This window comes from Eublepharis macularius, chromosome 4, assembly GCF_028583425.1.
Source record: "Eublepharis macularius isolate TG4126 chromosome 4, MPM_Emac_v1.0, whole genome shotgun sequence".
Taxonomy (NCBI): Eukaryota; Metazoa; Chordata; class Lepidosauria; order Squamata; family Eublepharidae; genus Eublepharis; species Eublepharis macularius.
The window spans coordinates 103,527,486-103,541,369 of NC_072793.1; positions in this window are offsets into that span (position 1 = coordinate 103,527,486).

Sequence of the window (13,884 nt, forward strand, 5' to 3'; positions counted from 1 at the left end):
AGGGGGGCTCTGGCGCGGCAAGCAAGCAGCTGGGGGGGGGGGGGTTGCTCCCTATTCTGCGGGGGAGAGGAATGATCTTGGCCAGGGGAGACAGAATAGGATGGGACGCCAGAAGGATGACGGGAAGGCGCATCCTGGAGACTTACTGGCAGCGCCCTTGTCGCTCGGAAGAGCCGGCTTGGACGTTAAGACCATAAGCACAGTGCCGAGGGTTTAGCCCAAAAGCCCATCTCGCGCTTCCTTTGGAAGGCCGGCAAGCCGGGCACGCATGTCAAAGTCTCCCTTTTGTTGCTCCAAAGATATACCTCCACTAGACTGGGAGGCTGTGTTTAGCCAGTGGGGCTGATCGTCACTGATAGATCCCTTTGTCGGGAATTTGCCTGATCCACTTAAGGAAGTCGACAGCCCTGCATCTTATGGCGTTGGATTCTATTGAGGTGTTTCTGGAGATTACATTATCCTTTGTCGATACAGGTATTCGATCAGCATCCCAGGATGTGTGGAATTCAAATTTGTATGGCAATGGCTAAGATAAAAGGTGGAGGCGGCTGCCACTGTCATAGATGGTTTATGGTGACAGGACTTCCTAGAGGATAAATCTGAATAGCTGCTAGCTGTAATAGCTAGACAGAGTTTTAACTGCTATGTGTTTAGAAGCTGTGCAAGGGATAAGCCATGGGAGAAGTCTGCTGCCACCTTGCTTCCCAGAGCACCTGAAGATCCATTGTTGGATACAGAATGCTGGCCTAGATGGACCTTTTGGCCTGATCCAAGAGCACTCTACTCATATTATTAAAAGGAAGTTTTGAGATATTGAAGCTGTTAATGTTTTCAAAAGCAGCCTGCAGAACCCTCTCCCCATTTAAATCGGGGAGGGGGGTACTCCTTCCATGCAGTTTTTCTTTTTAAAATCCTGCTCCTTTGGCTGTTGTTAGCCCCAGCAGACAAAAAAAAAACCTAGTACCATGTATGTTTACTTGAATTAATAGACATTCACTCTGCTCCGAAGTTGCTGTCAGGAAACTGGTGAGGGGAAGGTTTAAATCTGCTTCTGCACTCATGATCCAATCCTTTCTGCAACAGTTGCTCTTTGACTTTAAAAAAAATCATGATAAGGTCTTTAACTTTAAAAATAAGTTAAAGATCTAATCATGAATTTCTAACAATGTTCAGCTGAGTCCTTGAGAAAAAGAAAGGATCTATATTTTGAGAACTCAGAAGGGTCAGCTATTACTGTTTTCCATCAGTGATAGGAATGCTTCTGATTTTTATTTCTCTCAACAGGTTTAAGCTATGGCCAAGTCTAAGAACCACACCACTCACAACCAGTGTAAGTTTGTACTGAGGATAAGAGACATTATAGTCAGAAATAACTTCTTTCCTAGGGAACATAATTAAAGTTACAGGTGTATAATCATCAGAACTTCTACTGTTAGTCATAACTTGATTTAAATATTAATTTGATTTAATTTTAATGTATTACATTTATATTCCGCCCTCCCCGCTTCAGCGGGCTCAGGCGTGAATGAATTTCAAATAATGGCAGTTGTATATAGATATAAACCAGCAGATCTGTTGACAAAACTATAGTTAGTGGTTGTAAATGGGAGGACAAAATTCTTGGAAATGGTTACTAATAGTTCAGAAAAAATGGGCATTTGGCAGTGCAGTCAAGTCCCATTAAAGTCAGTGGGCTTAGAAGTGTATAACTGTATTTTGGATTGCACTGTTAATCTATTCTGAAGTGGAAGTTTGAAACGTTTCACAAAACTATTGCTATAATCTGTGTTTAGCTTGAATTCTCACCGAAGTTGAAATGGGTAAGCAGTGACATTTTCAGTGTCCCCGTGATCAAAAACATAGCATGATAATTGCCATTTTAGCCTTTCCAGGATTTCTTGATAGCCTCATTTGAAAGCGGTCATGGATGTAATGATGTTCTCTAGCAGCGGCGGACAAACATTTCCCTCTGTCGAGAGGATACTGTTAGTAGTAAATTTGAAATACTAATTTATTTACATTATTTAAAGTTTGCCTTTGTCGCCGAGACTCAAGGCAAATTACACAGTGTAAATCAAATCAACAGGATGGGACATCCAGTAAACAATGCAATAGGATTAGAAGTATTGACATGACATGTTAAATAATGCAGAAATGATAGGCTAATACATACAGCAATAGATAGTATAATCTACAATGGCTTTTCCCTTTATTAAAAGCATCTCTCTGAACCATTCCATGACAGTACAGCCCTCTTACCTGTGTCAAAATGCCCTGCCTGAGTAGTTCAGTTTTGCATAGTGTCAGCAGAGTGGGAGTCTTCCTGACCTCATCAGGCAGGCCATTCCACGAGGTGAGGCCTCAACAGAGAATGCATGTGTACAGACATTGTTAATCCTATCCATATGCAGGGTTGTGCCTACAGAAGGCCATGTTCAGATGAATGAAACTGTCATACAGCTCAGCAGCCACTGCCTGTTTGAGCAAACCTGGCTTTTAAGGATGCAGAGTGCATATGACCCTATGACAGGCATAGTTCTAGGTGTGTTATATTGTAAGCCATCTTGAGTTCCCACAAGGTGGGAGAGCTAATAAATGTTTTAAATGAAAAATATCACCAAGAATGACAGGAAGAGATCATTTGATTGGAGAAAAGAAATTGTGCGAGTTAGCCCTGGCTCACAAGCAATCAGTAGGCAGGCTTATTACAGTATTGTCCTCAATACAGTACCTAGGGTATGAGTGAAGAAATAGTTTTGTTTGTGTACTTCATGGTGGATATTTCTAAATAGATTGACAGTTCAGTCCTTACCATACATTATCAGCTATCTTTATTCTAAGTGTGATAATTCTCAACAGCTCGCAAATGGCACAGAAATGGCATTAAGAAGCCCAGGTCACATAGATATGAATCTCTGAAGGGGGTAAGTACATTTTTCCTCATTTTATTAATAGCTGCTACTGTTGTATGTTGACTGTTGGTTTCTGTGTGCAAGAGGTCAAAATTGAAGTATGTCAGCAGTTAAAATGATTACTTGGTCATCACTTCAGTGTCATAGGCAGATACAAGCAGTAGATCTTGTTTGCATTATGTTTTGTTTTCATCACCTTAAGTTGTGTAGGGGAAGGAAGGCAGCTTGGAATAGCCCGATCTCATTAGATCTCGGAAGCTAAGCAGGGTCAGTACTTGGATGGAAGACCACCAAGAAAGCCTCTGCAGAGGAAGGCACTGGCAAACCACCTCTGCTTCTCATTTGCCTTGAAAGCCCCAGCTGGGGGTCACCATAAGTTGGTTGTAACTTGACAGCACTTTACACACACACGTTGTGTGGGTGGGTGAACTGAATTTAATTGATGTAGGATATCTTGACGGTGTAGTGGAGGATGTCTCAAAGCCTGATAAGATTATCCAACATCTGTTTGTTCTTTGCTCATAAATGCTGTTTTTAAGTTTAGAAGTGGACATGGAAACAGAATTAGACCTTGAGCAGCTCATTTCTAATTTGCTGCTTTGGAAGATATAATTTTTATAAGTTAATAAATGAATGTATGCCTATGTAGACCACCTTTTGTTCCCTTTTGATAAGGTTGTAGTGGTCTCTCAGCAAAGATTATTTATGTTCACTTGTGTATAGAACACTGGGAGGAAGGTATATAAAATACCTACCTGTCATTAGTATATATATATTCAATATGTTAAAGACCTGCTGCCCTTCTACTAGAGCAGTATTAGTAGACATAATTCAGCCATCTCATCACTATCAAGATAAATATTAGACGCTTTTCAGCTTATTATGCACCACGCTACAAGCTTAATTTCTTTGCAGTTGGCTAGCAAATGATGTTTCTTTTTTTTCCTCTTCTTCTTAGGTTGATCCCAAATTCCTAAGGAATATGCGCTTTGCAAAGAAACACAACAAGAAAGGGCTGAAAAAAATGCGAGCAAATAATGCCAAATAACCAGCTTGCCTTTGAATGGTGAAAGGGACTGACTTGCTTGGAACCTAATCAGCAGTTTTTCCTTTTACTGTTAGTTTTTCATTCAAGGCATTTTGTATAAATAAAATTGAGTGTAATGTACAGAGGCAAATGTTGTGCTTTCTGTTTTGAGTTTATAGGAAGCTAGACCTTCTGAAAGTGTGGGTATTGTCCCTTAGCACTGAGTTTTAGGGAAATGGGACTGAATTTTGCCGATTCTGTTTCAATATTCTGTGTCTAGTTACCTGTGTTAAAAGCAGCACAGAATTTACATAGGGGCATTTAGCCAGTTGCTTCATGCTGGATCAGGAGTGGGATACGTTGTGGAGAAAGGAGATATGGAAGGCAGGGTAGGTTGAAGTAATGGATAAGGCAGGCATAAAATGTCAGTCAAGGCTATATTCAGTCAGGAGGCTGCAGAGGTGGGAAACCCGAGGCCTGTAAAATGTTGGGAGAGGAAGGGGTAGCTCAAAACTGAGAAAATGGTAGTAGATCAGGATTTTGCACAGGTTTCCGGAACTGTGTTGGTGGGAAGAAAGTGTGGAGGAGAAGGTTGCTGAATTTCAAATGTTGATGATGCTAAGTTAATGACCCAAAATGTTGGCTTCTGGGATCTCACAACCTATGAAATTATTACTTACTGAAGATGTAGCACTCTCCTCTAGTTTCATTGTCCTTTGTTACCACACAACCTGCAGGAACATGCTAGCAAAAGTCTCACATTTCATCAGCTGTTTGACAAAGGGAGCTCTGGCTCTCAAAAGCTTATACCCTCAAAATCTTGTTTGTCTCTTTAAGGTGATACAGAACTCAAATATAGCCCTTCTACTGCAGACTAACAAGTCTACCCACCTAAAACTTTTGCAGGAATTGTAGTTTGTTTTTTGTAGCATTCATTGTCATAAAGCCACTTGTCCACTAGATGGTGCCAGTTTTCAAAGCACACCAGCTATCACCAAACTAAAAATTTGGAACCTCTGATTTTAAAAGTGGGAACTATTGTATCTGAAGTGCCTTCAGCTGTCAACTGCCACTAAGTAATCAATTTAAATAATACATAAGAAGACCCCTTTTAAATCAGGCCAACACTCCATCTAGTCCGGCATTCCGCTTCTACAGGTAACACCATGTATCTCTGAAGATATCAAGCAGGGTATGACAAGCATTTGGAATCTGGAGGTATATACTGAGGTTCTATTAAATAGCTAAGATTGATTTATTTTTTTATTTTATATCATTTATAGTTCGCCTTTCTCACCGAGACTCAAGGTGGACTACATAGAGTGAGGCACAGTCAATATCAAGGACATTTCAATAAATAATGCCATAGGATAAATAAATACAAGTTTACAAAGACAACATTAGCAAAAATCCAATACAAAGTTGAAGAAATGCTGAAACAGAATATTATCCATTCTAGGATTGACATTAGACAACAGAACTACCCAGTAAGGTCATACTTAAATCAAAAGGTAGTATGTAGGAGCACATATTTAAAGCAATCGATAAGTTTGTACAGCAACATAGTGGCCTATCTGTAAAAAAATGTTTTGAATAATTCAGTTTTGATAACCCTGTCCTACAGGAGTTTGTACAATTCTCTTAAAACCTGTGGAAGTCTCTGTCCTACCTGAACTTCCCAGTAAATTTCATTGTGTGAGTACTGAAAACCCCTATGCTCTAGCCTATTATCTCACAGTGAAAATGCTTCTACCCTTTGATAATTTTAGTTGTCTTTTTGACCTTTTCTCTCATGGATATTCTGATAGAGGGTGACTGGAACTAGATTCTAAACAGGGCTAGTTATGTACTGATTAGTATTCCAGGGATTAAAATTTGTTGAATTAGAGAAATCCTAAAAGATATTTGGGAATAGCAAGGGATAAATGGGAGAGAAAAATCAGTCCATTTAATTTTTATTTAAAATTTCATAAGTTGACACACACAAGACAGGTGCTTTTTGGAGATCAGAATTGAAGTTAGTTTGAACATCTTTATGTAACCAAGTCAGTAAGCTGTTTGAAGATAAAAATTTGGAGAGGAGATGTTATTTCAGAACAGTTTCCCCACGTGATTTCCCAGTATGACCATGTAATCACTTCAATGTCTGAAGTACAATATGAGGAGTGCTGATTACGTGTTACTAGATGTAAGGAAAACAGTGCTTTTAAAACTTGTACTTCTCATACCTGTCACAGAGATCATTACATGTAATAAAACACTTGTCAAGAGGGCATTTCCAGAGTCTGAAAATAGCCTGACCATGTTGACACTCAAGGTGGACTACATAGACATAGTCCAAGACCATCTTCACAGGACTAGCACCAGGAGGGATTCAGGAGTTTGCCTTATTAAAGCATCCATAATACCTTTGAATTGCATCTGTTGTGTAAGAACATTTTACCCCTCATTTTGAGACTTGGGCATGCAGATGAGAGCTTAAATGGAAGAAAAGGTTTAGCTCTCCTCAAAGAAAGCTCTATTTTTGTTCAGAAATAGATTCACCGATGCTATCCATCATGCTTGAGGATCTTGGTAAAGGAAGGCAAATGTTAATACCTACCTGTATTTAATGCCTGTGAAAGAATTTTATAATTGCTCTAAAATGCTGATGCTACCTGAAAGCTGGCAGGGTAATTTGGATGAGAACAATCCCTGTTAATGAGCAAGATCCAGGTCCAATAGAATCTTAAAAGACCATCTGGATTTCCAGGGTATGAGCTTTTTGAGAGTCAAAGCTCTTTAAGGTGCTATTGGATCCGGATCTTGCTCTTCAAGTGCAGACCAACACAGCTACCCAACTGAAACAATCCGTGTTAATGTTACTCAAATTGTTTGCAAGAAAAAAATCACAGGTACAAACTTCTTTGAAATCAATGGGAGAAAAAAATATTTATATTCTGCTTTATTCCCCCAATGGGTCCAAAGTGGCTTACATCATTCCTCCATTTTATCCTCTAAACAACCCTGTGAGGTAGGTTAAACTGAGAACCTGTGGACTGGCCCAAGGTACCTGGCAAGCTTCTACAGCAGAGCAGGGATTCTAACCTGGGTTTTCCAGAACCTAGTCCGATACTCTAACCACTACGTCACAGTGATATACAGTAACTCAGTTATAGCTTTACAACTGATCCTAAAGAATCTGAATCAAGTTTTTAAAAAACATACACAAAACAACTTACTGTGCCTTTCCCTTGTAAATTTTATAATTAATTTAAAAGATACGGGAAACGGGGTTGAATAGAATTGGGCTGAATGGAATCCTAACAATTCTGGTATAACTTTAAGTTAGACATGCACAGTGGCTTGACCCTTTTCTTTTGGCACCTTCTCAACATTTTCTACAATGTGTAGGTTAACTCAGAACAAACTCCTTGTGCCAGGAATAGTTGCAACCTAGCAGATAAATTCCTAAAAATAAAAAGTAGCAAAAAAGACCATTAGATCCTAAAAGCATTTGCTTTTACTTTTCCGCTTGTGATTGAGAAAGCTCTGCCTTTCTGGGAAGCTTTTTGTCACCACTGACCTTTAACACTGCACTGCCATGCTAGAGTTTCCCAAATATGGTCTCCTCTGCTTCCAGCCCAGAATAGCTGCATGTGACACAATGGGGCATGAAATAATGTACTCTAAAGCCAGATCTTCATTGTGTGGAGAGACTTGCAAACTTGGCAGCAGGAAGGTATCAGGTTTGTTTCCACCCACTTGCCATTTGGACTCTACTGCCATAGAGAATAGCCTTGGCACGAGAACAACATACCAAAAAACCCCAGGGGCAAAGGTGTCATGCTTGTTACTCTGGTGGATGGGCTGTGTAGGTCCCAAAATGTTTACTTTGCTACTTTCCAATGGAATGGAAACACATTTATGTTTCTCTCCATCATTTCATTCTGCACTTAGCATCCAGCTAATGGTTTAGTGCAGCCAGTCATTCAACATACTCCTAGCTAAATGTGGAATAATTAGGCACTTAACTGCAACCATTTCCTGTTCTTCACATGAGCATCAGCCTTCCATGGACCCTTTTCTCTTGGCAATTGCCTTTATGCTAAGCTCCACATTGAGGTGTTACCTGCATATGCTAGTGGAGATAGGAAGCTGTTTTAGGATCCAGAGACTGTCAGAATAAGCAGTGCCAATATGGACTATTGAGACAATCATCATAGTATGTGTTAGGGTATGAGCTTTTATGAGTCACAGCTCATACGCTACCACAAATTTTGTTAGTCTTATAGGTGCTACTTGCTCTTTTCCACTACTTCATCATAGGAGTTCATGTTCAGCGAGAGCAGGTTCTTTCTGATACTCATTTCGGACATTACCTCCACGTGTACCAAGAACCTAGCAACCAAACGGACACCTTCCTATTACACATGGTCTCCATGTTGTCTGAATGGGGTGGATGCACATATTTTGCATGCATGTAGAGCTTTGGCACGAATGAACCAATCACTTGATTTTTTATGGTTCTAGCTGGCTTAAGGAATCTAGATGTGCATGCAAAGTGTGTGCACCCCATATGCCTCCCCAGGCAATATGGCAAGCACATATATTGGAAGCATTACAAGTAGCTCCCTCTCCTAATAAGCACTGTTTCAGTGCTCCCCATATGCTGGATGTAACACCTGAAAAGTGCCTAGCACTTTGTTTTAAACATTTTTTTCCAAAATCTTACAAAGTGTATAATATAAATATTTACAATATCAGAAACAGTGATCATTATTTCTGAGATATGTTTTTAGTAGACAACAACAATTGCACTTATATACCACTCTTCTGGGGTGTACAATGTACTGTCATTATCCCCACAATACAGCTGGGGAGCTGGGACAGGTATAGCTTACCCAAGGCCACCTACTAAGCTCATGGCAGCAGTGGGATTCAAACCAGTAGAGTGTTGATTCACAGCCCAATCACTACACTATGGCATACTGCTGTGTAGGTTTCTCAGATCCCTATATCCTCCTGGTGGGAGGGGGGAGGATCTGGTACTTACCAGGAATCTTCTCTTTGTGTGCCCAAAGTTCTAGGTGTTGAACCATTACTAATACTGTGTCTTGATTTCATTTTGCAGATGCTACAATCATCACTTTCGTTTCTCTCTCTAGCAGCCTGAGAACACAGCTGTGTTATTTCTTTCTTTGAAGCTCTCTGAAGTGACCTTGCACTGTCTGAAAAGTTGCCGTTTCTTTTATGCCTCTTTGTCCTGTCTAGCTGATGTATAAACTACAGCAGAAGTTCCCAGACTCCTTCTCGTGCAAACTTGTGGTTTGGGAGGGGGGGGAATTATTGAGTATTTAGAGCAGTACTTTTCTCAAGTTTCTATTCCTATCAAGGAAGCATGTACTGCTTGGATGCTTTCTTGCCTCTGAGTAATTCTATGGGCATATATATGGAAAGATTGGATTTCTCAGTAAAAACCATGTAACCAAGAGCTTGGACTTCTTGTTACAATGGTACAGAGACCTGTTTATCATATCCTGTCATCCATAGCCTGACAGTGGGAGCACTTTAAGAATCAACCCCTTTGGGGCCAAAATTGGCCCCACATGAAGCACAGGAGCACTCTGGCGACTGGCAGAACAATGTCACTTCCGGAAGTTACGTTGTCACGTATGCTGGGAGAGCACATGCCTTGTGTGCTTCCAGGGTGCCTGCCAGTGGTGAGCTATCCCCAGGTGGCCAGAAACTTCCTGCTGGGCAAGCAGGTAAACCGCTGGGAGATTGCCCACTGCTAGCAGGCACCTAAGATCCGGGGTGGGGGGGGGGCAGCTTGAAAGCTTTCTAGATGGCAATCTTGTTCCTTCTGTATTGTGATGTGCTTACAGTCATATAGCTCAATCAATGCCAAAGCCTGGGTCTCAATTATGGGGGGAAATGTGTTTACCAATGTTGCTACATTTGCAGGGGCTCATTACAGATACTGAGGTGAATATATGAATGCCAGATGCAGGGCCAGAGGACACAATCCTGCTTCCTGCTATGCATATTCAGTGAACACCTCAAGAGGGCTTGTGTAAATATCCTTAAAGCCAGCCCTAAGTCTAAAAATGTTACTAAACATTTAACTTAAAGCAGCACTTAACTAACTCAGAGGAGCAGAAAAAGGCTTTAAATTTAAACTTTTCTTCAGTTTCCACGTGCCTTTCCATTAGAAGCCTGCTAGAAATTTGTATATCTTCTAGTTCATGTTGTTTCGAATGAAAGACTTCAGCCGTCATCTTAATCATGTATGAAGTCGTGCAGTTAGATTTTCTCGCTCTTCTACAGTCAGACATAGTAGCATGCGGGAAGTCAATTGACTGGGCTGAGGTGTTAAATAGAAAAAATCATTCCTTATTTGAAGCCTAAGACACTCTGGCACACATCTGAGTATGTCTAGGCGCTGCATTTCTTATAAATGAGCAAAGCCTCCATGCTGAAAATGCACCACTGAGGAACACAACACAGAAAGAAATAAACCTGTTTGTTCAAACCTGTTTGTTCAACACAGAAAGAAATAAACCTGTTGTTGCCCTGGACTATGTATGGTGCTTGTTTGGGTCACATATATGGGGATGGTCTGGGGGCGGGGGCGGGTGGGTTAGTCCATAATCACTTCTGGCTTCACCAATTTGGTCATAGCAAAAGCTGCATAAACCATCCAACTGGAAAGTATAAAAACTACAACAGGGGAGTGAGGTCAGACTGCTGGCCCTGCTTTCACCATCTGTGTATTCAGTAAAGTGCCTGCAGCGAGCTGTGTACATCCGCTGTGTCCCAATCATGTGGAACCACCTGTGTTTTTGCGTCTTAATTGTTGTTTTTAATTGGTTTAATAAGTAATTTTAAAATCTATTTTAAGGGTTCCAAATTGTTTCCATCTTTGGGACCTTAAGTTGAGTAGAAAGGCAGCATAAAAATGTTCTAAATAAATAAAATAGTCTTTATCGTTTGCTGAGTTGAATTAGTATTCCTTTTACGTTTCTTGATTCTCCTATTTCATTACTAACTTGGAGCCCAATCAAGTAAGTGGTACAGAGGTATGTTGATTTATATGTGATATATGATAGCCAGCATGCTTGAGAAGAGTAACAGTTGCTTTGTATTCAGAAGATCCCAGTTTCAATCCCCAGCTGCTTCCGTTAAAAAGATGTCAGATCTGGGAAAGTCCAATGCTCAAGAGATCATAGGGAGCTGCTGCCAGATGGACCTAAGGAGGGATCCTGGGCTAGGGTTGCCCCTGGTCATATCTAAAGCTGGAAGTAAGAGTGATTTAAAGGTCCATAGGGTGATTAACCTTTTCCTTACCTTTCTTAACTCTCCCACCCAGACACCTGTTCTCCCAGTTGGCATAATTTCCAATATTGGAGCCTGCTGGAAGCAAAGTTCTTTGATGAGTGGGATCCTTGGGTAAGAGCAAAAGGTGGGAAGGGGAGAATCAGCATCTATCCTTCCCCATCTATCCTTTTTATCCTTTAAATCAGCCTCCCAGCCCCAACTATACAGGAGAGATATGGGTTTGAAGGCAGGTTCAAATGCTGCCATCACAGGTAGTTTCACCTTGAAACACAGGGTTCAGTCATTTTAGATCAGTCCCATAATTTCCCAAGAAACAGGCAAAGAAAATGACATAAGGAATTGCACAGATTTCATAGAACCATAGGGTTGGAAGGGACCTCTGGGCCATCTATTCGAACCCCCTGTGCAATGCAGGAAATTCCATATATTTTCTTCTTCTCTGTTTCTAGGAAAACATTTTACTCTTTGTCTTTCAAGACAGTGGGCTCTCTAAATAGTTTTCTCATCACTTGCTGTTTGTGGCAGTTCTAATCCCATGAACATCCCTCACCTCGCTCAAATGCTTTGACTAAAAGCATGGCAGTGCTCTGTAGATGTGAACAAGTCTGGGAGCAACAATAGATGGATGGAAGGATGTGACAGCTGCTTGACAGTGCCTGCACTAAGGATTCCCAGCATGCCCTGGAATAATGTGCTTATAAATAACTGCGAGTCATAATTGTGTAGAGGACATACCTAACTTGAATGTTTTAATTAAGGTCAGGCAGTTGTTTCTGGAGCCCAGCTAAGCATGAGCATGTGCAGCCTCCAAAGATGCATGGTCTCTCCCTCCTCCATTTTCCCCTTTCTTTGTTGCGTTAAACATCAGGTGAAAAATTATAGACTTTTACTTGGGTTGCTCAAGTCAGAGGTGATTCTAAATACATTGCCTCTGATCAAGAGCCATGATTCACAAGAGGACTTTTACGGCTTTTTTGCACAGGCAATTTTTGCCGCTTTGCGCCCCATACCTCGGGTTTTCTTCCAAATTCTGGACAATTGACTCCCCCTCCAGATTTCAATGCAGCCTTTCAAGGATTCTCTTCTGAATTTTCTCCCTGTACAGAAAAAGTGCAGGCAGAAAACTTGGAAGAGAACCCTTGAAACACAGCATTGAAATCTGAAGGGGGAGTTAATTGTCCAGAAGACCTGAAGAGGTATGGGGCCAAAAGCAGCAAAAATCCCCTGTGCAAAAAAGGCCATAGGCACGGAGGTTTCTTCTCCATTTGCTTCAAGGGAAGTTGTACCTCCATGCACATTACCTTTTGCAATTATTAAACATGTCCACCCCCCTATATACACATAGGCCATGCCTGAAATACAGTATTTTACCTTCACCATCTTGAGGATACGTTTTATTGTATACAGTTATTTTAATTTTACTGTAATGTTTTATCTGTTCTAAATTGGATTTTATGTAAACTGGAATGTTGTACTCCACCCTGAGCCCGCCTGGCGGGAAAGGGCAGACTGAAAATCTAATATAATAAATAAATAAATAAATAATAAATAAATATGGAGAGCACTTGCAGGCAGAGGAGCTGTGTAAGCACATCAAAGCACATCACATCATGTAAGAAATCACCAGACTATGGCAATTGTTTTCCAAAACCAAACAAAAAATCATTACCCCACTTTAAATGGACAGTCTGGAATAGAAATTCAGATACAAAATATTCATTAGGAAGGAGGAATGATTGGCCCTGACTCAGATAGTCCAGACAAGCCCAATCTCATCAGTACTTGAAACTACCTGCAACAGAGAGAAGCTAGTAATATGCTCATAATTCTCACAGAAACAAGAAACTGGGGTCTGATGTTGCCATAATGGTGGGGGGAGGGGGGATGCGTGATCTGAAGTTATTAATCCATTGAAGGGCTGGCACTTACCAGAACAGCAAAGAAGCCCTGCAAGACGCGGAACAGTTTTGTTTGAAAGCTGTATTCTTGCAGATTGGTATCTACGGTGCAGCAGAGTCCGCTGATTATGCTGAAGATGTCCACCACAACTGACAAGTTTACCACTGCACAATTAATAGGAGCCCTGAGAAATCTGTGCCTGATTGTTAGCACAGAAACCCAGCAACAAATTGTGAACTAGTTGTAGATTTTCTGGGCTGTAAACCCAGAAACCTGTAAACATGGACAATAAACCATGAATTTAGCACCCCGAGACCCAGTGTATATCTCCTTCTCTGTCCTAGTCCAAGCAGTTAATGGAGTTACATGATGAACTGATGCCTAGGGCTGTTGATGTGCTGGAAGAAAACAGAATAATTCAGCTTTTGTATGAGATGATTTCTGAATGCAAGGCCTAACAATCTCTCTTAATTCTCTTGCTATGCTTCTTACAAATGGCACTATCTATAGATACAATATAGATACCTTTTTATACCTTGGGAAGAAATGTGCAATATGTTTTAAAGCTTGGGACTAAACAGCTACAAAGGCACACTGGCTATTATTGTTGTATCGGATTACACTTTTCTGGCAGTTTAGCATAAATGTGAATCTAATCTTTAGTGACCAGGTCACTCATGATCTGCTTTCTAGAGTTAACAAATAAGTTACTTCTCTGGAAGTCAA